The sequence below is a fragment of the Belonocnema kinseyi genome, chromosome 10 (genome assembly GCF_010883055.1).
Source record: "Belonocnema kinseyi isolate 2016_QV_RU_SX_M_011 chromosome 10, B_treatae_v1, whole genome shotgun sequence".
In the NCBI taxonomy this organism is placed as follows: domain Eukaryota; kingdom Metazoa; phylum Arthropoda; class Insecta; order Hymenoptera; family Cynipidae; genus Belonocnema; species Belonocnema kinseyi.
The window spans coordinates 1,335,827-1,361,492 of NC_046666.1; the positions used below are offsets into that span (position 1 = coordinate 1,335,827).

At 22.8% G+C, this 25,666-nt stretch overlaps 1 protein-coding gene across 1 annotated transcript in view; it reads right to left on the reverse strand.

Annotated features, from left to right (window-relative positions):
* The window catches only part of LOC117181412 (trafficking kinesin-binding protein milt), a 117,162-nt gene that overhangs the window by 71,532 nt on the left and 19,964 nt on the right, over positions 1-25,666 (reverse strand). Inside the window, exons 2-3 of the mRNA XM_033374037.1 lie at positions 15,355-15,459; positions 10,347-10,451 (exon numbers count right to left, since the gene is read on the reverse strand). The gene's annotated coding sequence lies outside the window, so the exon portion shown is untranslated. The remainder of the gene's footprint in view (positions 1-10,346; positions 10,452-15,354; positions 15,460-25,666) is intronic.

Below are 25,666 nucleotides of genomic sequence, written 5' to 3' on the forward strand. Positions count from 1 at the left end.
GTGGAGGGTAGTCCGTTTAGCGTGCAATCGACTCGGGATACTTATAAGATACTACCATGATTTTTTCAGATTTTTTGGTCTAAAAATAAATTAGGCCAAAAATCGGCCTTACCGACCCTCCCCCTTTGAGCTCAAATTTGATTTTAGGACAGTGTTATCAATTTTTATTAAATATAAGATTTTAGATGACGAAAAAGAATCGAGAAAATTGTAAATACATTTTTTTTATTTTACAGAATTTTTCCAAAATTGAATCAATTGAAACATATTATATACATTTTTTCAACTCTTAAAATATATTTAATCTTTTAAAAACTTTCAAAATTCTTAAATATCTTTCAAACTTTCAAAACTTTCAAAAAAAATCTAAATTTCGTTTAAAAAGTAAAAAAAAATATTTTTGAAATTGTTAAAATATTGTTAAATGATCGACTTTTTCCTAAAATTTTTTATAAAACATGTAAAATTGAAAAAATGCCTTAAAATCTTCCCTATTCTTCTCGGAAAATGTTGGAAATATTTTCAAAATATTCTGCTAAAATTAACTTGTTCAAATAAAAAATCATTTCATATTTTCTAATGGAATCTTAAGAAACAAGTCACCAAACATTTTGGATTTGCTTTTTATTAAAAAAATGTTATAAAATTTTCAAATTTTTCATTTTTTATCTTTTAAACTGACTTGAAGTTTTCCTAACTTTTTTTTTTATTCTGTAAAACTAAAAAAATTGCCTTAAAAGTTACCAGGATTTAAAATTTTTCAATAGAATTTTTAAAAAAATCTCTTGAAACCTTTCAAAATTCTTAAAACGCTAAAATGAAAATATTCAAAATTGTAGTATTTGTTAAAAAATTTGAAACCTTTTAAAAATTCCTAAAATTTAAAACACTGCCTTAAAAATATCCAGAATCTTTTTTGATAATTTTGGAAATCATTCACATGTTTGGAAATTTTTTTTAGTCTCCTGAACCTTTCAAAAATTTTACAAAGTTAATATCAAAATCTTCTAAAATGTACATTTTGTTTAAATTTGTACGAAATATTAAAAAATTTCGAATTATTTTTTAATTTTTTAGAATTATTCGAACTTTTCCTAAGAATTGAAAAAAATTTGTAAAATAAGAAAACGACCTTAAAATCGTGTAGAATCTCCTTTTTTCGAAATCTTTTGAAATATTCACTTCGAATTCATTTAAAAAAAAAAAATGATTACACAATTTCCCAGGAATCTGACAAAAATTTTGTAATCTCTTTAAACTTTTCAAAATTCTTAAAAAGTATCTAATTTTTTTCAAAAGCTCCTAAGATCTACATTCTGTTTCAATTTTTTAAAAATATTTTTAAATAATTTTACAATATTTAAAAATAAATTCAATTTTTTTTTAAATCCTGCAAAATAAATAAAAATTTCAGATTCTTTTTGGTAAATTTTGGAAAACATTTTTTAATATCCTCCAATGGAAATCCAAAATCTCCTTTCAAAATTTATAAATAGATAAAATTGAAATCTTCAAAAATGTACGCTTAAATTTTTTTAAAATATTTTCAAATCATAAATTTGTTTTTTAATGTTTGAAAATGATTCGAATTTTTCCTAAAAATTAAAAAAAAAATCCTAAAAAATTACAAAAATGGCCTTAACATCTTCCACATTCATTTTTCGAATTATTCCTAAACATTCTCTTAAAATTAATTCTTGAAAATTAAAAATAGTTAAAAATGTTAACAGGAAGTATAAGGATTTTTTTTTATTTTCTTGAAACCTTTCAAAATCTTTAAAATTGATTTTTAAAAACTAAACAAAAATCATTTTTAATTTTTATAGAAGTATTAAGAAAATTTTCGTTTATCCTCTGGAAATCTTTCAAAATTCTTATAAAACTTCAACGTTTTATTTTGTCTTATTCAAAAATCTAGATTTTGTTTGAAAATGTGTGAAATTTTAAAAATTGCTAAATATTTTTTAATATTTTTGAAACCTTTAAATCTTCTAAATATATATCATAAAGATTAGAATTTTTCTTCAATTTTCTTAATATTTTGAAAAAATGCCTTAAAATTTACCATATTCTTTTTTGAAATTTTTCGAACATTCTCTTAAAATTAATACATCAAAATAAAAGATAATTTAGAACATTACCAGGAATCTTAGAAAATTTTTTTATTCTCTTGAAACCTCTCGAAATTCTGAAAGTCTCTACATATTATTTAAAAATCTTCTAAAATCTACATAATATTTCAATTTTAAAAAAATTTTAAAATAATTTTTCAATATTTAAAAATAATTTGAATTTTTCTTCATTTTTTTTAAATCCTGCAAAATAAAAAAAAAAGTCAGATTCTTTTTCGTAAATTTTTGAAAACATTTTATCATATCTTCCCATGAAAATCCAAACCTCTTTTCAAAATTTATAAATAGATAAAATTGAATTCTTCAAAAATATACGTTTACATTTTTCAAATTATTTTCAAATCATAAATTATTTTTTAATGTTTGAAAATGATTCGAATTTTTCCTAAAAATAAAAAAAAATTACAAAAATGGCCTTAAAATCTTCCAGATTCATTTTTTTAATTCTTTTTAAATATCTTCTTAAAATTAATTCTTGGAACTAAAAAATAGTTTAAAATATTAACAGGAATTATAAGAATTATTTTTATTTCCTTGAAACCTTTTAAAATTTTTTAAATTAATTTTTCAAAACAGAAAAAAATAATTTTTAATTTTTACAGAAGTATTATAAAACTTCAACATTTTATTTCGTCATATTGAAAAATCAACATTTTGTTTGAAAATTTATAAAAATTTAAAAATACTTTCGAACCTTTTCGAAACCTTTAAATCTTCTAAATATACTTCATAATGATTAGAATTTTTCTTCAATTTTCTTAAAATTCTGAAAAAATGCCTTAAAATCTTCCCGATTCTTTTTTGGAAATTTTCACATATTCACTTGAAATTAATTTATCAAAATAAAAAATAATTTAGAACATTACCAGGAATCTTAGAAAAAATTTTTTATTCTCTTGAAATCTTTCAAAATTCTTAAAGTCTCTACATTTTATTTAAAAACTTTCCAAAATCTACATTTTGCTTATAAATTTTTTAAATATTTAAAGTTTTAATTATTTAAAAAATTTTTCCAAAACGTACAAATATTTTTTTTAAAGATTTCAATTTTTTAAAATAAAAAATGTTCTTTGTAATTTTCTAGACTTTTGCTACAATTTTAGAAATATTTTAAAATTATCGTTTTGGCAGTCTTTCAATTTCCCTTAGTATCTGAATTGCTTTTAGAATATTTTTAAAAAATTACATAGGCTGCATAATATGGGGTAAAATATAAAAATTTGAATTATTATAAACTAATGATACAAAAAAATTCCAAATTTTGGAACTTTTGCTTTTGAATGATGAGGCTTTCAAATTTTAAGAAAAAACTTACAGTTTGGGAAATTTTAAATTTCGATTTTTTTAAAAATTTTAATGCAGATGAAAAAAGTGAAAAAACTTTCCGGTTTAAATTTATTTTGAATATTGAATTTAAAATTCTGGTTTCTGTACTTGAGCAAAAATATTAAGGACAGCTTCGAAATAAGTTTCTTCCTCTAGACTGCCTTAAAATAGAAAGTAGTATTTTTAAAAAAAAGGCAGACAGAATAAAGGATGAAGCACTTGATGATGGAACTCAAGATTAAAAATACATTAAGAGAAGATTCTATTTAAAGTCAAATTTTTAAAAAATATTTATATTTTTTAACGAATACAAAATTCAAAGATTCTATATGAAGATCTACTAGAGAATCGGATTTTAACTCTTTTTTGTTTAAAAAATTGTTGTCTTATATAAATTTATAAAATTTGGGTCTTTCAATCTGAAAAGAAACAAATTTCTCCCTATTTTTTTGAAAACATTTCGATCTCATACCAGACCAATTTTTATTTTTTAACTTCTTGAAATGCAGAATTCGAAACCAAAACCTGAAAGTTGACACTTTTAAAATCAAGACTTCAAAATTAAACAATTTAAAAATCAAAGTTATAGTGCTTCGTAATAAAAAAATTAATTCACTGTCACTTCCATTTTCAATAATTCTTTGAGACTTCCCCATTTTCGGACAAATAAAAAATATTTAAGTTCAAGAAAATGTTTTGTTTAATAAATTAATAAAAAGGTACGTATCACTGAAATGAAAAAAAAAAAAAACAAATTAAGGAATGATTCGCAATATTCTGACCACACCTCGTGGCACACCTGTAATTATAACGCTTTTAAATCTCTCTGAAAAGCATCTCCTCATATATTTTTGCATGAAAAATCGAAAGAGAATTACCTTAAAAATAGAATGATCAGGGCTCGAAATTATAATAAATTTTACTATGAAATTCTTGGAAATTATACCGGAATTTTAATCTTCTAACATTTTTAACATAATAGAATCTTTCATAAACCGAAAAACAATTATTTCAGATTAAACTTTTAGGGTGGCCTTTTTAATAAGAGAAAAAAATTCCCGGTCATTTCCCGGTTTTTCCTGCATCACAAACATTTTTCACGGTCAATTAAATTTAAAAAATCGAAATCTGAAGCCAAAAAATTTTCCATTTCAAGTAATAAAAACTGAGCTAAAAATTAGACCACTAAAAATGGAACTCTTGAATTTTGAACTTTTAAAATTGAAGTTTAAAAGTTTTTTAACTCAAAATATTGCATTCAAATGTTCAATAGTTTAAACGCATACAATGGAAACTACTAACATTTTTCAACTGAAAAATTTCAAATTGAATGCAGTTAAACAGTTAAATCAATTTTTTTTTAATTTTTATAAATCATGGAGTTCAAAGATTTAGATTCAGTTCGAAAAATATAAATCCACGTTATCATTTTAAATGCACCATATTAAAAAATCCACCAAAGCATTCAGAAAATTAAAAAATTACATCATTTTAAGGTAGAAACATTAAAAGTTGAACAACTACATTTTTTTGTAAATTGAACACTTCGTAAATTAAAAACTACCCTAATTATTCTTATTTCGAATAGTTTTAAAATCCTTAAAATGCTTCAAAATTTTATTTCAAAATCTTGAAACATTTACATGTTGTTTTTACTTTTTTCGAATTTCAAATTATTAAAAATTTTTTTCCGAATTTCTAAGCATCTTTTTAAAAAATTCGAATTTTTCCTACACATTTTTTGTTACTACCGAATAAAAAACTTTCCTTAAAATCTTCCACATTCATGTTTGATAATTTTGAAAATCTTTCCAAATCTTTCTAGAAATTCTGTTAAAATTAATTTTTTAAAATAAAAAATTATTTTCAATTTTCCTGGAAAACGTTAAACTATTTGCACCAAAATTTCGGTACAAATATCAAGAATTTGTCGGCAAACGTAGACACTTCGATTAAATTATTGAAAATATTGTTATTTTTAAAATTAATTTTGAATTTTTACATAATTTCTAACTATATGTTTAATTTACTTGAATTTTGTCTAAGAATAATCGGTGTTCAATTGTTATTTAAACATAAAAATTCAACCATTTAAATTAAAAATTAAATTTTTTTTAAATAGACCAATTAATATTGTAAAGTTCTAACTTTAGTTTTATTTGTTTAATTTTCAATATTTAATATATAATTACGAATTTTAATGAACAGCCCAGATATTTCTAAATATTAAATAATTTTTTCTTTTACTTAATTAAAAGATTTCAAATTGAATGGTTTAAAAATGGAATATTTTAGACTGAAATAACATTTGAAATCTAATAAAAGCCTTTGATTCTGAATACATTATTTTGAAATTACCTAAAAATTAAAAATAGTATATATATACAATTTTTAAAAAACAGTTCAAATCAAAGATTGATGGATTTTTTTCGAAAAATGTGTAAAATTTCCGGTCAATAAATAAATTCACTGTCATTTCTCGGGTTTTCCACGTCTCATAAAATTCCCGGTAATTTCCCGGTCCAGCGGCCACCCTGACTTTGTACTTATTTATTCCATCCAAAAAACAACTTCTCTATCATTAAATATAAATTTTTTATTCAAAATAACTAATTTTTTACCCACAAAAAATGAGTTTTTAAGAAAATAGAATAATTTTCAAAAAAAAAAATTGTTGAATTTTCATCCTACAAAGATGAATTTTCAAACAAAACTTCAAATATTGCAAGAAAAAAGAGTAAACTGCAACCAAAAATACAGTTTGATTTGAATTCAAAAAAATTCAAATCAATTGGAACAATTTTAAAAATCGAAAAAATTTTTCTTCATTACAATACATTTTCAGTGAATTTAGAGAAATTAAAAAATATAAGAATTAGATGCAATTCATAAAAAATCAACCAAAATTTAAAAAGCAATTTATTGAATTGAAAACAATTCAAAAGCATAGAAAAATTAATTTAATTCGGTAGAATTGAATGAATTTAGAATTTAAAATAATTTAAAAGGATTTAGGATAAATTAGTAAGAATTCAGGGTGAATTACGCATTAATTGTAAAAAATATTTGAAAATCTCTTTAAATCTTCGAAACCCTACAAAATCACGCATGTTTGGTGACAAATTCTTTGAAATCCATTAAAATATTTAAATTCCTTTAAATTGTTAAGCCCCCTGTAAATTTCAAATTATTATATAAATAAAGACATTATTTAAATCACTTGAAAATGCCTTTGAATCTTTTGAAATAGCCTAAAATATTCCAATCTTTGCAAGCTTACAAACTACTAAAATGAATTAAAAAATTCTGGGAATCTTTTAAAATTTCCTAAAATATTTCGAATCTTTGGAAAACACTTGAAAACACCTGAGTATATTTTAAAATAATCCAAATTATTTTAAATCCTTTCAAATTCTCTGAAATTTTTTAAAGCTCTTAAAAATACCAAGGCATTTGAAAAAATACGTTAAAATATTTCAAATCAAACGGTACACTGGTGCGAATTCGCACCGTTGTTTTTAAAAAGTCTAAACTCCAAGGTTCAGACCCAAGTCCGATTAGTTCCAGTTTCGTTGATCTCTCAGAGACAGAAGGACGAGAAAATGAAATTGGTGCGAATCAGCACCTGTGTACCTTTTACGCGTGGTAAAGCTTTGAGAACTGGAATTTCTAAATATTGTTCTCAAGTAAAGGAGTTTCGTTTATTTGTTAAATGTAAGTATTTTTATGTACCCTTATTTGTTATTTATCGATTTTTCATGATGATTTCCAATAAATTTGGCAAAAATGTGATTTTTTCCATCAGATGCATGGGAATGAAGTTGAATAGAGTGTAAAGTATCGAATGCCAAAAATGTCGCGAATAGTAAACATTTCTTGTTGACAAAATTCGAAAGAAATTCCCAATAAAAAGATTATCATGCATTTGAAAATACCCGAAATTTGACCTACCGGGAAAAATACTAGATTCACATTCTCAACGCAAATAATATTTTCTCATGATTGTGTGTGCCTTTAACTGCAAAATCCCACAAAATTTAATTAATTTGAATAAAATGTGAAGAAATGGCGAATTGTTTAAAAAAAAGTGATTTTTCAAGAACGCCGCTTTATTTATAACAAATTATCATGGAGAAATTAAATGATTATCTAAATTTCTATAGAACCATTAGCTTCAGCAGGAAATTTCACACAAAAAAAAATGTGTTTATGATTTTTCTAGTCTCAATCTTCTTTTTTATATTCGAAGTTGAAAATGCAAAAGCCAGATTCGCACCAGTGTACCTTTAGTAGGGGACAGAAAGGAGTGAACCGTTTGAGGGTTAAAATGCACTAAAATATTATAAAATTCCGTGATATTTTCTGAAATCGTGGAAAATTTATTTAAAAAATACATTGAGAGTTTTAAAATCCCTTGAAATCTTATAAAGTAACGTGACAACTTTTAAAATATTGTAAAATCTCATACGTCCTGCAAAATCTTTCCATATCCTCAGAAATTCTAGAAAATTTTTTAGTCTATAATATTTTTAAATCTTTCAAATTACTTTAAATTAATGAAGTTAATTTTTAAAAATCCTTGGAACCTTTTAAAATCCCCTAAAATATTTCAAAATAAGAGCTCCTAAAAATGCCTCAGAAGTTTTAGAAATAACCTAAAATAATAAAAATTCCATTTGAACCAGTAAAAAATAAAATGCAATTTAAAGCACTCAAAATAGAATTCTTGAGTTTTAAACTCTTAAAATGGAAATTAACGAATCAATCAATGAACTCTAAAATTTTCAAATAAAAATTTTTTAACGCAATTTTAAGCTAGAAATATTGAAAATCAATTTTTTTTTTAAACTGAACATTTCTTAAATTATTTTCATCTTAAATAGTTTACACACCAACCAAAACTTTAAAAATTGTATTTCAAAATCTTGAGAGATCTAAAAATTGTTTTACATTTTTCAAATTTAAAATTATTTTTGATATTTTTCCGAACTTCTAAATATCTGTTAAAATGAATCGAATTTTTGCTACGATTTTTAGAAAATCCTGCAAATTAAAAAAAAAATCCTTGAAATCATTCTTTTTTGAAATTTTAGAAATATTTTTAAATCTTTTTGAATATTCACTTAAAAAAATTTTTCAAAGTGAAAAATCATTTTCAATTTTCCTAGGAATCTCAAGAAAATGCTTTTGATTCTTTTGAAGCCCTGCTTTAAAATGTTCTAAATTTATTTTTTAATCTGCAAAAATTTATATTTTCTTTTAAATAGCCGAATTTTTTCGGTACAAATACTTTGTTAAATTATTTAAAATAATTTTAAATGTTTTAAATAAATCTTGAATCTTTTCAAAACTTCTAAATATTTCTTAAAATTATTACAATTATTTCTGCGAATAATAATTGTTCAATTGTTATTTATATATCGAAAATTAACAATCTCACTTAAAAATAAAAATTATTTTCAAAATAACAATTAAAATTGTAACATTCACAGTTAAAAACTTTTTCGAAATATTAACGATTTACGATTTTCCATGTCAAATAATTCAGTTTCAATTCGTATACTTTTAAATATTTGGTTTTAATTTAATCTTTTTAAATAAACAGTCAAATATTACTGAATTTTAAATAATTATTCTATGTCTTAATTAAAAAAATTTTATTTGAGTGTGTTCAAAATGAAATAATTTAGGCTGAAACAATATTTCAATGTTTAACGTTAAAATCTGAAAGTTCAATTTTAAATACATAAAGTACAGATCCATTTTGAAAATATTTTATATACAGTTGATGAAATAAAAATGGTTCTTTTCCAAAATTCTCAACTTCAAACGCTTTTATTTTTGACTTGTTTAAGTCTTCAGGACTGCATTTTAAAGTTTTTTAAATTAAAATCGTAACTTTAAAAATAAAAATCTAAAATGGAAAATTTTTCAAGTTAAAGATTTTCGAATTATATATTGTGAACTGAATGATTTCATAATTAAAAAATATAATCAAGCTAACTACTTTTAAAAACTTTTGAAATCGAACTAGGACAGATTTTTCTTCTAAAAATTTGTAAAATTCCCGGTCCAAAAATTTTTTTCATTGGAAAAATTGACCTTATTTTTTCTCAAATTTCGAACTACAAAGATGCATTGTTAACCAAAAACATTAATTTTCTACCAAAAATGTTAAATAAATAAATTTAAAAAAAAACATGTTCAATTATTGTATATCAGTTTTGTTTTTTAGTAATTATTTTCCTAGGAAATTGCTAAATGAATTCTAGATTACTTAACACTGAAATAAGTCTTCCCGATTTTAGGAAAGCGATAAAAAAAAAAAAGATGACATTCAATTACTGGTAGAGGCAGTTCCATTTCAGGACGATGTAAGCTCGACTGTTAAATGAGCATTAATGTTTACCTGGCCTTATTTACGAAGAATGCGTGTAGCATGCATTAAATCTTAGTTGAGAAAAAAATTAGTTACGTGCCTTGATTTTCCTCACAAGAAGAAATACATAATTTAAAAATAACAATTAGAACAAACAATAGAAACAGTGTATTTCCTCTCTTGGATTCTCCTTTTCATTTTTATACCTAATTAGGCTTACCTAAAACTAAATAAAAAATCAGAAAAAATTTTACAGAATGTAAGAGTTTCACTGGATTATAATTTTAAAAAATGAATGATATTCAAATGTATATGTTTTAAAATAAGAATCAAATAAACTTGAATATTTCCAAATGTAAGGGCCTTCAATTTTGAAAAATTTTAATTTGAAAACACCTTCGAATTCAAAAGATATCAAGTTTTTATTATTTTATACGCGTATAACGAACAATACTTTTTGGAAATTTCTGATTACTGAAATTAAAAAAAAAAAAAAATTAAGTACTCACTGAAGTAATTAAGAGTTTCCCGGATTTGATCGGGAGATAGTTTCAAATCGACGTCCTCCAATCGAAGAGCAGGTGCTGGAACGAACCAATCCGCGTTTTCGTATCCTGAAAAAAAAATTCGATAAATTAATCTAAAAAAATCTACGCCTAGGGCGCGAGACTGCTTGTTTTCGCGCTTCGCGCTCGATTATGTATTTACCTCGCGCTACGCGCTCGGTCTTTATATTTTCGCACATTCTTGCGCAAACATTTTAAAATTCAGACTGAAAAAATCCACCACTGTAATTTTGTGATTGTGAATTCTCTTTCGTTAAAAGAGCTTTGCTTGAGAATTTGAGCGCACCTACCGCACGCGACTGAGAGTAATCGCACACCGCGCTTAGTCTTTGCATTTCTTCCGCATTCGGGCACAGACCTTTTAAAATCAAAGGTGAACGGGCCGACAACTGTAATTGTGTGATTGTGAACTCTCTTTTGTTAAAGCTCTTTTGGCATTAACGAACACATTCTCATCACGTATCTCGTGCTTTGCACTCGATTTTGTTCAATATGTCAACTTTTCTACATTATACACAACACTTTTATATCAATTATAATACATTTTTTATGTAACTCTGCCAGGGATTACTTATTAAAAAATTGCAAAATAAAAAGCAAATTGTATTTATCATGATTATTTTTGTATTTGTTTCTTATTTTGCTTTAAATTGTATTCTAAGTTGTGCTTAAACATGCATAATTTCTATAAATTTATATCATTACAATTCATAATATTCACAAAAATGGAATAATACTCATTATTATTTCCTTGTTTTTATCATTTATTTTTATTTTTAATTTTGTTTTTTACGATTAAATAAAAATACTGTGTGCCTGTATAGGGTCTAATACAAGAATATATATATGGGGTCCTATATAGGATCCTGTGTCCTCTTTCGTCTTTTCTGTCCTTTTTCCAAAAATTTATTTTTTTTATTTTTAATCCTATTTTTTACAATTACAAGAAAATCTACTCGTCCTATCTAAAAATTATTAATAATAAATTAATAGATTTTTTCAGGCGAACATTTTTTGTCTGTTAATTTTAGTTTGTACGTTGTGTCATTTTCAAAAAAATGTAATATTTTTATTCTGAATGTTAATTTTTACGTCTAAAGCAAAAACTAACTTTCCTATCAAAAATTATAGCTCTTTTATGGATGAACAATTTTTGTCTCATTTTTTTTCTTAGCTTATATCGAAAAGTGATTCATTATAAATTTGTAGTTCTTTCCAGAGCGCGCAATTTGAGCTTTTTCATTTTTTTCGTATCCTCTATAGTTTGACCAAAAACTGGAATTTTTGAATTTTTCTTTATTTTTTGTACGATCAAATTTGGAATGTTCAACTTTTTGACCAAATTAAAAAAGTTGTTATCATAATCTTGTCGGGCTTTCAAAAAGCAAAATTTCTCTTCTCCTGACTTTTTTTCATATCATGCGTTGTTTTTCCTAAAATGTTCATTTTAGTTTATTTTTTTTTGGATTTTGAAAATGCTCTAACTCTGACAATTTTCTTTTTATAGAAAAAAGTCAGAAGGATAAATTGTTTAATTTTTAAAGTAGTATGAACAACCGTGTATAGAATTTTTACATCTTGAAAAAATGTGGTTTCAAAATTTTTTTGTACGATCAAATTTGGAATTTTCAACTTTTTGACCAAATTGAAAAAGTTGTTATCATAATCTGGTAAGGATTTCAAAAAGCAATGTTTTTCTTCTCCAGATTTTTTTTCGTATCGTTCGTCGTTTGGCCTAAATTGTTCATTTTAGTTTTTTTTTTTTTTTTGATTTTGAAAATGCTATAATTCTAGTAATTTTTGATTTTTCGAAAAAATGCATTAGGATAAATTGTTAAATTTTTTGAATACTATGAATAACCGTATAGAGAAATTTTGAATTTAAAAAAAAATGGTCTCAAAAATATTCAAAATGTGCCCGCTTTTTGAATTTTCATCCAAAATGGCTGGCTAACGAACTTGAACTTTAGTTTAGGACACTGAACGAGTGTACCAAAGGACAATCTAATAGACTACTTTTTTCAAAAGTTATCATGTTCACAGACAGACAGGCAGACATACAAATGCAGACACATTCGTAAAAACCTGTTTTTCGGATTCAGGGGGTCTCAAAACGGGACATTTGACAGAAACTGGGGGGGGGGGGGTCAAATTTTACACAAATCTAATATCTTCTCTGATGAGAATGTAAAAATAGAATCCGTATTTCGATTTTTTTTTCCCTATAAAGTTTTTCCATTTTGCCCGTAAGCTAAAAGTGACATATTCAAACAAAATTATAAATCTTCAAATGTAATATGGTGGAATTTAAAACCAAATAGATGAATTTTCAACGAAAATTATTAATATTTAACTAAAGTACTTGATTTTTTAAGCAAAACGATGTATTTTAAAATAATAAGATTAAATTTCAAACAAAAGATTAATTTTTAACAAAAAAAAAAGAAGATTAAGTTTCTACCAAAAAATACAATTGCATGAATTTTAACAAAATAGATGAATTTTCAATCAAAGGAGACCAATTTTCAACAAAAGGATTCAATTTTGAAGTAGAAAATATCAAACTGATGAACATAAACAAAAATTATGAATACACAACTGGAATACATAATTAAATTTAAAAAAAGAGAGTTTTTGGAGAAAACAATGAATCTTCATATGAAATAGTTGAATTTTCAACAACAAAAACAGTAATTTTTGTTTAAAAAAAAAATAAAATATCAACCAAAACTTCAATAATTCAGTTTTATGTTATGAAAATCAATGTTCAACCAAAAAGAGGAATTTTCCAATAAAAAAAGTCATTTCTCGACCAAAAATTACATAATTTAATTTTTTAATTTTTAAACCAAAACTACGAAATATTCAAATGGAATAGTATTTTCATTTTGAAACAAAAAAGGGAAGAAGCTTTATCTAAAGGGCCAAAAAATTCATTTAAATCAAAAGCACTTTATTTCAACCAACAAGGACGATTTTTCAACGAAATAGCTACTTTTTAACCAATAAAGATTTTTCAGTCAATAAAATTTTTTTAACCAAATAGTTGAATTAGCACCCAAATTTTCAATTTTCACGAAAGTAGTTTAACTCAAAAATAGCAAGCTTCAACTAAAAATTAAACAATTTAATTTTCCGTCACAAAATTATTTTTGCAAGGAAACAAATGTAATATAATAGATAAATCTTCAGTTGAATGAAGTTTCAGTTAAAAAAAAATAAATAAACATAATAATTTCACAATAAAATAGCTAAATTTCTAAGCAAAAGTTGAATCTTCAACCAATAAAGATGATTTTTCAAAAAAAAAATATAATAGTTAATAATTCAACCAAAGAAAATTTAAATTTTGAATAAAAAATAGTTAAATTTACCCAAAAAGGAGGAATTTTTAACAAAATATATAAATTTTCAACAAAGAGATGAATTTTGAATGAAAAATAGAATATTCAGTAACTTTTTAATTTAAAAAATTAACCTTGAAACAAAAAGATTAATTTTTAACGAAAAAGATTAATTTTCTAGCCAAAAATACCATTCTTCAAGAAAATGCAAGAACTAAAAAATATAAATTTTTAACAGGAAATGGAATAGTGACATTTTTATTTAAAAAAATTGATTTTCTTCTTAACTGATGAATATACAAATCAAATTATGAAAACAATGAATCATCCTATGAAATAGTTGAACTTTAAAAAAAAAAGTAATTTTGATTTAAAAAAGATAAATTGTGAACCAAAACTTGAATAATTAAATTTTATGTTATGAAAGTCATTGTTCAACTAAAAAGTGTAATTTTCGAATAAAAAAGGTAATTTTTCAACCAAAAATTGAATAATTAAATTTTCAGTAAAAAAACGAATGTTCAACAAACGAAAAAAAAATGAATTTTAAACTAAAACTGTAAAAGTGAAAAAAATAATTTTTAACAAAGTGGATTAACTTTTAACCAATTTCAATTTTAAACAAAAAAGAATTTTGAACCAAAAATGTAATAGTTGATATTTCAGCAAAAAAAATTAATCTAAATCATTGAAATAGTTAAATTCAAACCAAAATAGTTCAATTTTCACGAAAGTAGTTGAATTTTTAACAAAATAGATTGACTTTTTTTACCAAATATTTGAATTTTTAACCAACAGATAAATTTTCAATTTAAAAGTACAAAGAAACTAAGAAATATCTTTCAGTAAAGAAAAAAAAAATCAACCCAACTGTGGAATATTCAAACTAAAATAGCTAGTTTTCTACAAAATCGTTGAGTTTAAAAAAAAAGTTTAATTTTCAACCAAACAGTTGAAATCTTAACCAAAAACAAGGATTTTTCAATATAAGAGTTGAATTTTTAGTTATATTGTTTATTTTTTTAACGAAACAGTATATTTTTAAAACAAAAAAGACGAATTTTAAACAAAAAATATAATATTACACATTTCAATAAAAGATAATTAACTTTCAACTTAAAACTTTGAAAGTTTTAAGAAATGAATTAAATTTTTAACCAATCGGTACAATTTTTGACCAAAAGAGATCAATTCTGAATCATAAATATAATAGTAGAATTTTTAATAAAAAAGAATTAACTTTCAACGAAAAAATGTAACTTTTCTATCAAATATGAATTATATTTCATCAAAATATATATAATTATAATAATTTCAACCGATCACTAGAATTTCGAACCATAAATATTTATAAAAAACGTTGAAATGAAAAAGAATTAAATTTCAACCAAAAATAGTCATATTTTCTGATTGGGCCCTATTAATTCAATTTTCATTTAGGCGAAAAAATGAGAAAAATGGGAAAAAGTGGAAGTTTCTTTATAAAATGAGAAAAAAGAATTCTTAATAAAAACGAAAAAAAAAAACGGAAATCAGGAAAAAGTGCGAAGCACGCATTTTTGTAATTAAACTAGTAATAAAATTCATTTCAAAGAAAAAATAATTACCTTGAAATTGTGTAAGTGCGTCTGCTCGTAGTCGATACTTTGGAATTTGTTCTTCCAGCAAACTAATAATTTCCACTTCAGGAACCTCACCTCCGCTGCACACCTCTGGAAATAAAAAAAAAATGTTTCTTATTAGTCTTTTTTATTTGAGAAATATTGAGAAAAATTATTTTTTATCCTGGTTTATTAAATAAAATATACTAAAAATTATTAAAATGGTTAAATATCCAAAAGGACAAATTTTCAACAACACCGTTGGATTTTTTTACAAGAAAAGATAACTTTAAAAAAAAATAGTTACATTTTCAAACTAAACAATTCCATTTTTAACTAAATTTCGACATTTTTTACCAAATAGCTGAATTTTTAACCTCAAATATGAATTTTCAACCCAAATCCAAATTTTCAATAAAATACATACATTTTAAGCCAGTAGTGGCATTTTCAAATAAAAAAGAAAAGTTTATTACGAAAAATGTAATAGTTAAGTTTTCAGTTTAAAACAGTAGTTTTAAAAGAGAACAAAGAAAAAATTAGGGTTAAATTCAACGAAAAAACATGAACTTTGAAGAAAATAGTTGAATACTCAAACAGATGAATTTTCAACAAAAAAGTTTCAATAAGAAAGTTAATTTTCAATGAAGAAAAATTAATTTTCAATTAAAAAACTAAAAATTGAACTTAAAAAGTTTTATATTTTAAATAAAAAAACACTTGATATCAACAAAAAAAGACGAATTTTCAACTAATATGTGGTTAAATTTTCAACCAAGCCGAATGAATTTTCTACAAAAAAAAATGAATTTCCAACAAAATTGTTCAATTTTCAGCCAGAAAAGATTAATTTTTAATTTCAAATGTCAGTGCTCAACCAAAAATGGATTAGTTACATTTTTCGTGAAGAAAATTGTGGAGATAAAAAACAACGAACTTTTAAAAAGAAATTAAAATTTTCAACTGAAGAGATAAATTTTCAAGCCAAAAAGATGATTTTTAAACCAAAACATGGACTAGTTAAATTTTCATTTATGAAAATGAATTTTTAGGAAAAATGGAATAAATTTTCAAAAAATAAATAAATTTACTTTCCACAAGTAGTTGAATTTTTGACAAAAAAAAGTTGACTTTTAAACAAAATATTATCTTTTTCTTATAGGTTTCTTTTACGTAATTTAGTTCGCATTTAAGCGAAAAAGGGGAAGTTTATTGAAAATAGGGGAGAAATAATCTATTTGGTTTTAGTTTGATTTATTTTAGAATTATTTGATTTAATTCGATTACGTTGACTTATTTGGATATATTTATATTTATTTGGGTTTATTTAGATTCATTTTCATTTATTTGGATTTTGTTTAATCTATTTTGGATATAGTTTGACTTTTTTGGATATAATTGATTTATTTGAATTGATGTGATTTATTTTGATTTATTTAGTTTTGTTTGGATTTATTTAGATTTAGTTTGATTTATTTGAATATTTTTGAATTATTTAATTTTATTTGGGATTGCTTCAAATTTGTTTATATTTGACTGTATTTAGTAAATTTATTTGCGTTGCGATGAGTCGGTGACTTATTTCGATTTGTTTGGATTTGTTTAGATTCATTAAGAATTTATTTAGATTTGTTTAGATTTTTTTATATTTATTTATATTTATTTGGATTTAATTGTATTTAGTTGATTTATTTTGGATTTAATAATAAATCTTTTAATTTAATTGGATTTATTTATATTTAGTTTTATTCAATTGTATTTAGTAAATTTATTTGGGTTGCAGTGAGTCGGTGACTTATTTAGATTTATTAAGGATTTATTTGGATTTATTTATATTTAGCTTGATCTATTTCTGATATGACAATTTTGACTTATTTTCTATTTAGTTGACTTCTTTGGATTTGTTTAGATTTATTTGTGATTTATTTAGATTTAGAATGATTTATTTGGATTTAGATGACTTATTTTGATATATTTGGTTTTATTTACTTTTGTTTGGATTTATTTGGAATGAGGTCACTAATATTTGGATTCATTTAAATTTATTTGGGAGATTTGTTTATATTTATTTCGATTTATTTATGTTTAGTTTGATTTAATTGCATTTATATGATTTATTTGGATTTAGTTTAATCTGGTTTGGATTTGATTGATGTGATTTATTTGGGATTTATTTAGATTTATTTGAATTAATTTAGATTTTGTTTGATTAAACATTTCGTTTAATTTTATTGGATTTATTTAGGTTTAGCTTGGTTTATTTAGAATTGTTTGGATTTGTTTAGATTCATTAAGGATTTATCTAGATTTGTTAATATTTATTTATATTTATTTGGATTTAATTGTATTTACTTGATTTATTTTGGATTTAATAATAAATCTTTTAATTTAATTGGATTTATTTGGATTTATTTGTATTTATTTTGATTCTTTTATCTAGTTGATTTATTTCATTTATTTGGATTGAGATGACTTATTTTGATATATTTGGTTTTATTTAGTTTTGTTTGAATTTATTTGGAATGAGGTCACTAATATTTGGATTCATTTAAATTTATTTGGGAGATTTGTTTATATTTATTTCGATTTATTTATGTTTAGTTTGATTTAATTGCATTTATATGATTTATTTGGATTTAGTTTAATCTGGTTTGGATTTGATTAATGTGATTTATTTAGATTTATTTGAATTAGTTTAGATTTTCTTTGATTAAACATTTCGTTTAATTTAATTGGATTTATTTAGGTTTAGCTTGATTTATTTAGAATTGTTTGGATTTATTTATATTTAGTTTCATTCAATTGTATTTAGTAAATTTATTTGGATTGCGGTGAGTCGGTGACTTATTTAGATTTATTTGGATTTAGTTTATTTATTTGTATTTAGTTTGGTCTATTTTCGATTTGACTATTTTGATTTATTTTCTATTTAGTTGACTACTCTGGATTTATTTCGATTTATTTTGACTTGGTTGACTTATTTTGATTTATTTAAATTTGTTTAAATTTATTTATATTTTTTTGATTTATTTGTATTTATTTAAATTTTTTCGCATCCAGTTGATTTATTTTGTATTTAGTTAATTTATTTGGATCGAGGTGACTTATTTATATATATTTTGGATTTATTTAAATTTATTTGGGATTTATTTAGATTTAGTTTCATTTATTTGGATTTTGTTTCATCTATTTTTGATTTAGTTTGACTTTTTTGGATATATTTGATTTATTTAAATTGAGGTGACTTATTTTGATTCATTTAGTTTTTTTTTTATTTATTTAGATTTTGTTTGATTTATTTGGATATTTTTGAATTATTTAAATTTATTTGGGATGTTTTCAGATTTGTTTATATTTATTTTGATTTATTTGGATTTATTTAGATTTGTTTGCATTTATTTATATTTAGTTTTATACCATTGTATTTAGTAAATTTATTTTGATTGCGGTGAGTCGGTGACTTATTTGGATTTTTTTAGATTAATTAGGGATTTATTTTCTATTTAGTTGACTTCTTTGGATTTGTTTAGATTTATTTGTGATTTATTTAGATTTAGATTGATTTATTTGGATTTAGATGACTTATTTTGATTTATTTAAATTTATTTATATTTTTTGGAATTATTTTGATTCTTTTATCTAGTTGATTTATTTGGATTGAGGTGACTTATTTTAATATGTTTGGTTTTATTTAGTTTTATTTGAATTTATTTAAATTAATTTGATTAAATTAAACTGAATTAAGTTGATTTATTTTGGATTTCTTTGGAATGAGGTCACTAATATTTGGATTTATTTAAATTTATTTGGGATTTGTTCATATTTATTTCGATTTATTTATATTTAATTTGATTTAATTGCATTTGTATGATTTATTCGGATTTAGTTTAATTTGGTTTGGATTTGATTATTGTGATTTATTTACATTTATTTCAATTAATTTCGATTTTGTTTGATTTATTTCGATTTAATTGACTAATTTGGATTTATTTGTCTTTAGTTGATTTATTTTTCATTTAGTTTGTTTTGATTTTTTAAGATTTATTTATGTTTATTTGGTTTTATTAACATTTCGTTTAATTTAATTAGATTTATTTAGATCTATTTATATTTGTTTAGATTTATTTAGGTTTAGCTTGATTTATTTAGAATTGTTTGGATTTATTTATATTTAGTCTCATTCAATTGTATTTAGTAAATTTATTTAGATTACGGTGAGTCGGTGGATTATTTAGATTTATTTGGATTTATTTATTTGTATTTAGTTGGGTCTATTTCTGATTTGACTATTTTGACTTATTTTCTATTTAGTTGACTTCTTTGGATTTAATTAAATTGAGATTGATTTATTTTTATTTAGTTGATTTATTTAAATTGGTTTAAATTTATTTATATTTTTTTGATTTATTTGTATTTATTTTTATTTTTTTCACATCCAGTTGATTTATTTTGGATTTAGTTGATTTATTTGGATTGAAGTGACTTATTTTTATATATTTTGTATCTATTTAAATTTATTTGGGATTTATTGAGATTTGTTTATATTTATTCTTAGTTATTAGGACTTATTTATGTTTAGCTTGATTTAATTGCATTTATATGATTAATTTGGATTTAGTTTAATCTGTTTTGGATATGATTATTGTGATTTTTAAAAATTTATTTCAATTTGACTGACTTGTTTGGATTTATTTGGGATTTAATTGTATTTGGTTGATTTATTTTGATTTGCTTACATTTATTTATGTTCATTTGGTTTTAATAATATTTCTTTTAATTTAATTGGACTTATTTAGATTTATTTGGATTTATTTATATTTAGATTGATTCAATTGAATTTGGTTCATTTATTTTGTTTTAGTTTGTTTATTTGTATTTAGTTAGATCTATTTCTGATTTGACTATTTTGACTTATTTTCTATTTAGTTGACTTTTTTGGATTTATTTTGATTTATTTGCGATTTATTTAGATTTAGATTAATTTCTTTGGATTTAGTTGATTCATTTGGATTGAGGTGACTTATTTTGATATATTTGGTTTTATTTAGTTTTGTTTGAATCTATTTAAATTAATTTGAATAAATTAAACTGAATTAAGTTGATTTATTTTGGATTTAGTTGATTTATTTGGATTAAGGTGACTTATTTTGATGTCTTTGGTTTTATTTAGTTTTGTTTGAATTTATTTAAATTAATTTGATTATCTGAATTGAATTGATTTATTTTGGATTTATTTAGAATGCGGTCACTAATATTTGGATTTATTTAAATTTATTAGGGATTTGTTTATATTTATTTCGATTTATTTATATTTAGTTTGATTTAATTGCAATTGTATGGTTTATTCGGATTTAGTTTAATTAGGTTTGGATTTGATTATTGTGACTTACTTGGGATTTATTTAGATTTATTTGAATTAATTTAGATTTTGTTTGATTTATTTCGACTTAATTGACTGATTTGGATTTATTTGTATTTAGTTGATTTATTTTTTATTTAGTTTGATTTGATTTGTTTAGATTTATTTATGTTTATTTGGTTTTAATAACATTTCGTTTAATTTAATTGGATTTATTTAGATCTATTTACATTTGTTTGGATTTATTTATATTTAGTTTCATTCAATTGTATTTAGTAAATTTATTTGGATTGCGGTGAGTCGGTGACTTATTTAGATTTATTTGGATTTATTTATTTTGGATTTAGTTTATTTATTTGTATTTATTAGGGTCTATTTCTGATTTGACTATTTTGACTTATTTTCTATTTAGTTGACTTCTTTGGATTTATTTAGATTTAGATTGATTTATTTGGATTTAGTTGACTTATTTTGATTTATTCAAATTTGTTTAAATTTATTTGCATCTTTTTTTTATTTATTTGTATTTATTTTAATTTTTTTCGCATCCAGTTGATTTATTTGGATTGAAGTGACTTATTTTTACATATTTTGGATTTATTTAAATTTATTTGGGATTTATTTAGATTTGTTTATATTTATTGTTAGTTATTTCGACTTATTTATATTTAGCTTGATTTAATTGCATTTATATGATTTATTTGGATTTTGTTTAATTTATTTCGATTGAATTGACTTAATTGGATTTATTTGGGATTTAATTTATTTAGTTGATTTATTTTGATTAGTTTACATTTATTTGTGTTTATTTGGTTTTAATAATATTTTATTATATTATATAATTATATATTATATTATATTTAATAATATTTAATTGGACTTATTTAGATTCATTTAGATTTATTTGGATTTATTTAAATTTAGCTTCATTTATTTGGATTTAGTTGACTTATCTTGATTTATTCAAAATTGTTTAAATTTATTTGTATTATTTTGTATTTATTTTGATTTTTTTGGATCTAGTTGATTTATTTTGGATTTAGTTGATTCATTTCGATTGAGGTGACTTATTTTGACATATTTGGTTTTATTTAATTTTGTTTGAATTTATTTAAATTAATTTGATTAAATTAAACTAAATTAAGTTGATTTATTTTGGATTTCTTTGGAATGAGATGATTTATAATTGAATTTAGTCAACTTATTTGGAATCATTCAGACTATTATATATTAATATTTTGAGTAAGTATAAAGAGGGGAGGGGGGGGGGTAAAATCACTGGAGATAGCGTCATGTAATATTTAGACGCTCAGAAATATATAAAGAAATAAAAATAAAATAAGTAAATATAAATATCTATATATCAGGATTTAAAAAGATTTTTAAAAATCAAACTTGCGCAGAAAGCACTTTATAAAATTATTAATTTAATAAAGCATAAGGCATTTGTGCTGCCACATTTCAACCAGACAGTGAACTACAAAGCTGTTTATCTTTTCTTGTAGTCGGTCAGAAAGCAGGTGACTGTCGGTATTTCGTTTAATACGGGAAAAAAATAAAAAATAAACTAATCGTCAAAATATTATTTATACAATGTAGGTGATTTAAAAATTGATAAAATTAGAGTTTGAGAAAATTTTTAAACAATTTTCAGTCATCTGAATTCTACTCACAAACAAAGATATTTTAGCTACATATTCTATTTTTGATATTCCTAAAACAAATTTTTTTTTTAATTCGTGTCTTATATATAGCCAACTTTTTGAATAGTAAATTCCAGATTTGCACCTCTATCTGACGATAAAAGCGAATCGTTATTAGCAAAAGAGAATTATATTGACTTCATTATTTAACAATATGACGTTAATAGTTAATAATTAATAATGCCAACAAATTGTTTAAAAATTTTCTCAAACTCTTATTTTATCAATTTTTAAATAACCTACATTGTATAAATAATATTTTGACGATTAGTTTATTTTTAACCAACATTCTGGTTCCTTAATTATTTTTGACAAAAATTTTATAAATCAAGTTCCTGCAATCTATTAACGTCATATTGTTAAATAATAAAGTCAATATAATTCTCTTTTGCTAATAACGATTCTCTGGAATTTACTATTCAAAAAGTTTCCTGTTTAGACTTTTTTTAGACCATTAAATTCTTAACACAGATACGCAGCAATAATGTTAATTTTTTACATAAATTTTCTTCAAGGTAACTTTAAGTTGAAATACTTTGTTAAAAATGCATTGAAAACATGTTCTTTTCTTTTGTAGAATTCAATTGCTTTGATCTCAAATTAAAATATTTATTCGCTCAAACATTAACTATTACTTTTTACTTTGGGAATTCTTTTTTTTCAAATTCAACTACTTGGTTAAAAGTTAAACAACTTCATTAAAAATTAATTTTTTTTGGTTAAAGATGCATCTCTTAGTCAAAATAAGGAATAAAAAATTTAACTATTTAGTTGAAAACTAATTTCTTTCTTCTTAGAAAATTTAAATTTTAAACAAAATTAAACTAATCCAGTTTTGGTAGAGAACTTTTGTTTTTCAACTGAAAATTCTTTTTTTGTTGTTGTAGAAATTACATATTTTTTGGTTAAAAATTGAACTGTTTTATTAAAATGAATTTGCACTGGTTTGAGGATTCTAATTTTTGATTAAAAATTCGTTTTTTCTTTTGTTGAAATATCGTCTTTTTGATTTGAAAATTCATCTGTTTTGGTAGAAATGTCATTTTTTTCGGTTGAAAATGCAATTGTTGGCTTGAAAATTAATCAATTTGTTTAGGGATTCAACTATTTTATTGAAAATTCATCTTTTTCGTTGATTAACACTTTTTTGTTAAAAAATTTAAATCTTTTTTTGTTGGAATATCAACAATTACATTTTTTGTTGAGAAATAGTGTTTTTGATAGAAAATTAACTACCTGAAAGTTGAACTGTTTTGTTGAAAATTCGGGTTTTTGTGTATCGAAAATTAATTTTTGTAACAGTAAGTTTAATAATTCCATTTTTGTTTGAAAATGGACCTTTTTGGTTGAGAATTGAACTATTTGGTTGAAAATTGCTACACTTTGTGAAAAAATTTATTTTTTGTTGAAGATTCGTTTTTTTTTGGTCCAAAATTTAAATATTTTGTTGAAAAGTAATTTTTTTCATTAATATTTTTTATCTTAAAACTTAATTATTCAATGTCTGGTAGAAAACTAATCTTTCTAGTTGAAAAATCGTCTTTTTTGTTTGAAAATTCATCAATTTTGTTGCGTATGTATTAAATATATATTGGTAATCAACTAACATTACAAGCTGAGCATACAAGATATGCAAAATTAATTATTTATTGCTTATAAATAAAGAAACAATTTCTTTACTTTTTGCACAAAAAAATCTGCTCAATCTAATATGTATCGAAGTAGCTATTCAGAGTTTTTAAACTTCATTTTGTTACGAATTATTATTTAGCTTCTTAATAATAATTTAAGTTAAAAAAAAAATACAAAATTTTGATTTTTTTCGGAAAAAGAATCATCATCCGAAAATTGTTAAGACTTAACTAAATTAAGTTTGACTTATTTTGGGTTTGGCTTATTTTGGATTTAATTTATTTTTACTTTATTTATTATGGATTCACTTGATTTAAATTTTTTTTGGGATTTAGTTGATTTATTTGGATTTACTTAGATCTATTTAGATTAGTTTGGATTTGGTTAACTTGTTTTGGATTTGATGTCATTCAACTCTAAAATATGTTTCGTTCACACTTGGAAATTATAAAATCCACAATTAGCACTTTATAAACTAAATTAATTTAATTTGACTTTAATTATAATAAATTAAAAATATTAATTTTTACAAATTTAAAATAAATAAACATAAACTGAATTAAATAAGTTTAAATTAACCCCATTTATTATTATTCGATAATTATTATTGTAATTGGCACTTTATGTAGTAAACTGCACGGTGACATTGTCGACACCAAAATAGAAACATTATTTTCGTTCCTGGTGTATCTACCCTGCACCTAAATTAGTGTTCTCAATCTTTATTGGCAAAAACAGGTTAATTATTTTTTCGCGGGTAAGCGAACTCTCATTACAAGAAAATCGATAAAGGTCTCGACTAAATCATCAACTTCAACTCATGATATGCCTCAAGGAAAATGTGAAAAAAAAAAACTGAAAATTACAGTACGTAATCTTTGCAGTCTTATCTTTAATTTAAGCCAACACAAATTTAAAAAAATTTACGGGTTCCCGAATTATCAATTAAAATGTCCAAACGTCGAGAATTAAAATTAAGGTTTGAAAGAGTAAGCCCTGTAAATTTCACATCTCTAGATTTATTTCCGACCGAGTTATGATATTTAAAAAAAAAATCTAAAATTCACAGAATGTAAGCTTTGAAATCTTCTTTAATTTAGGCCAATAAAAATGGAAAAATCTTCATCGGTTCCCGAGATATGAAAAAAAATGTCCAAGAGTTGATTCGATTTTTGGTCGGCATGCCACTATTGGCCTCTCGGTTCGACACAACGCTTGGACATTTTTTGTCATATCTCAGGAACCCATTAAGATTTTTCAATTTTTATTGTCTTAAATTAAAGATAAAATTAAAAAGATTGCAATTTATAAATTTCAGATTTTTTGACAATTTTACTAAGGCATGTGACAAGGTGAGTTAGAGGAATAAAATTCTAGACATTTTCGGACTAAATGTCGACGAAGATACGCTTGGACATTTTTAGTCATATCTCAGGAACCCATTAAGATTTTTCCATTTTTATTGTCTTAAATTAAAGATAAAATTAAAAAGATTGCAATTTATAAATTTCAGATTTTTTGGCAATTTTACTAAGGCATGTGACAAGGTGAGTTAGAGGAATAAAATTCTAGACATTTTCGGACTAAATGTCGACGAAGATACGCTTGGACATTTTTAGTCATA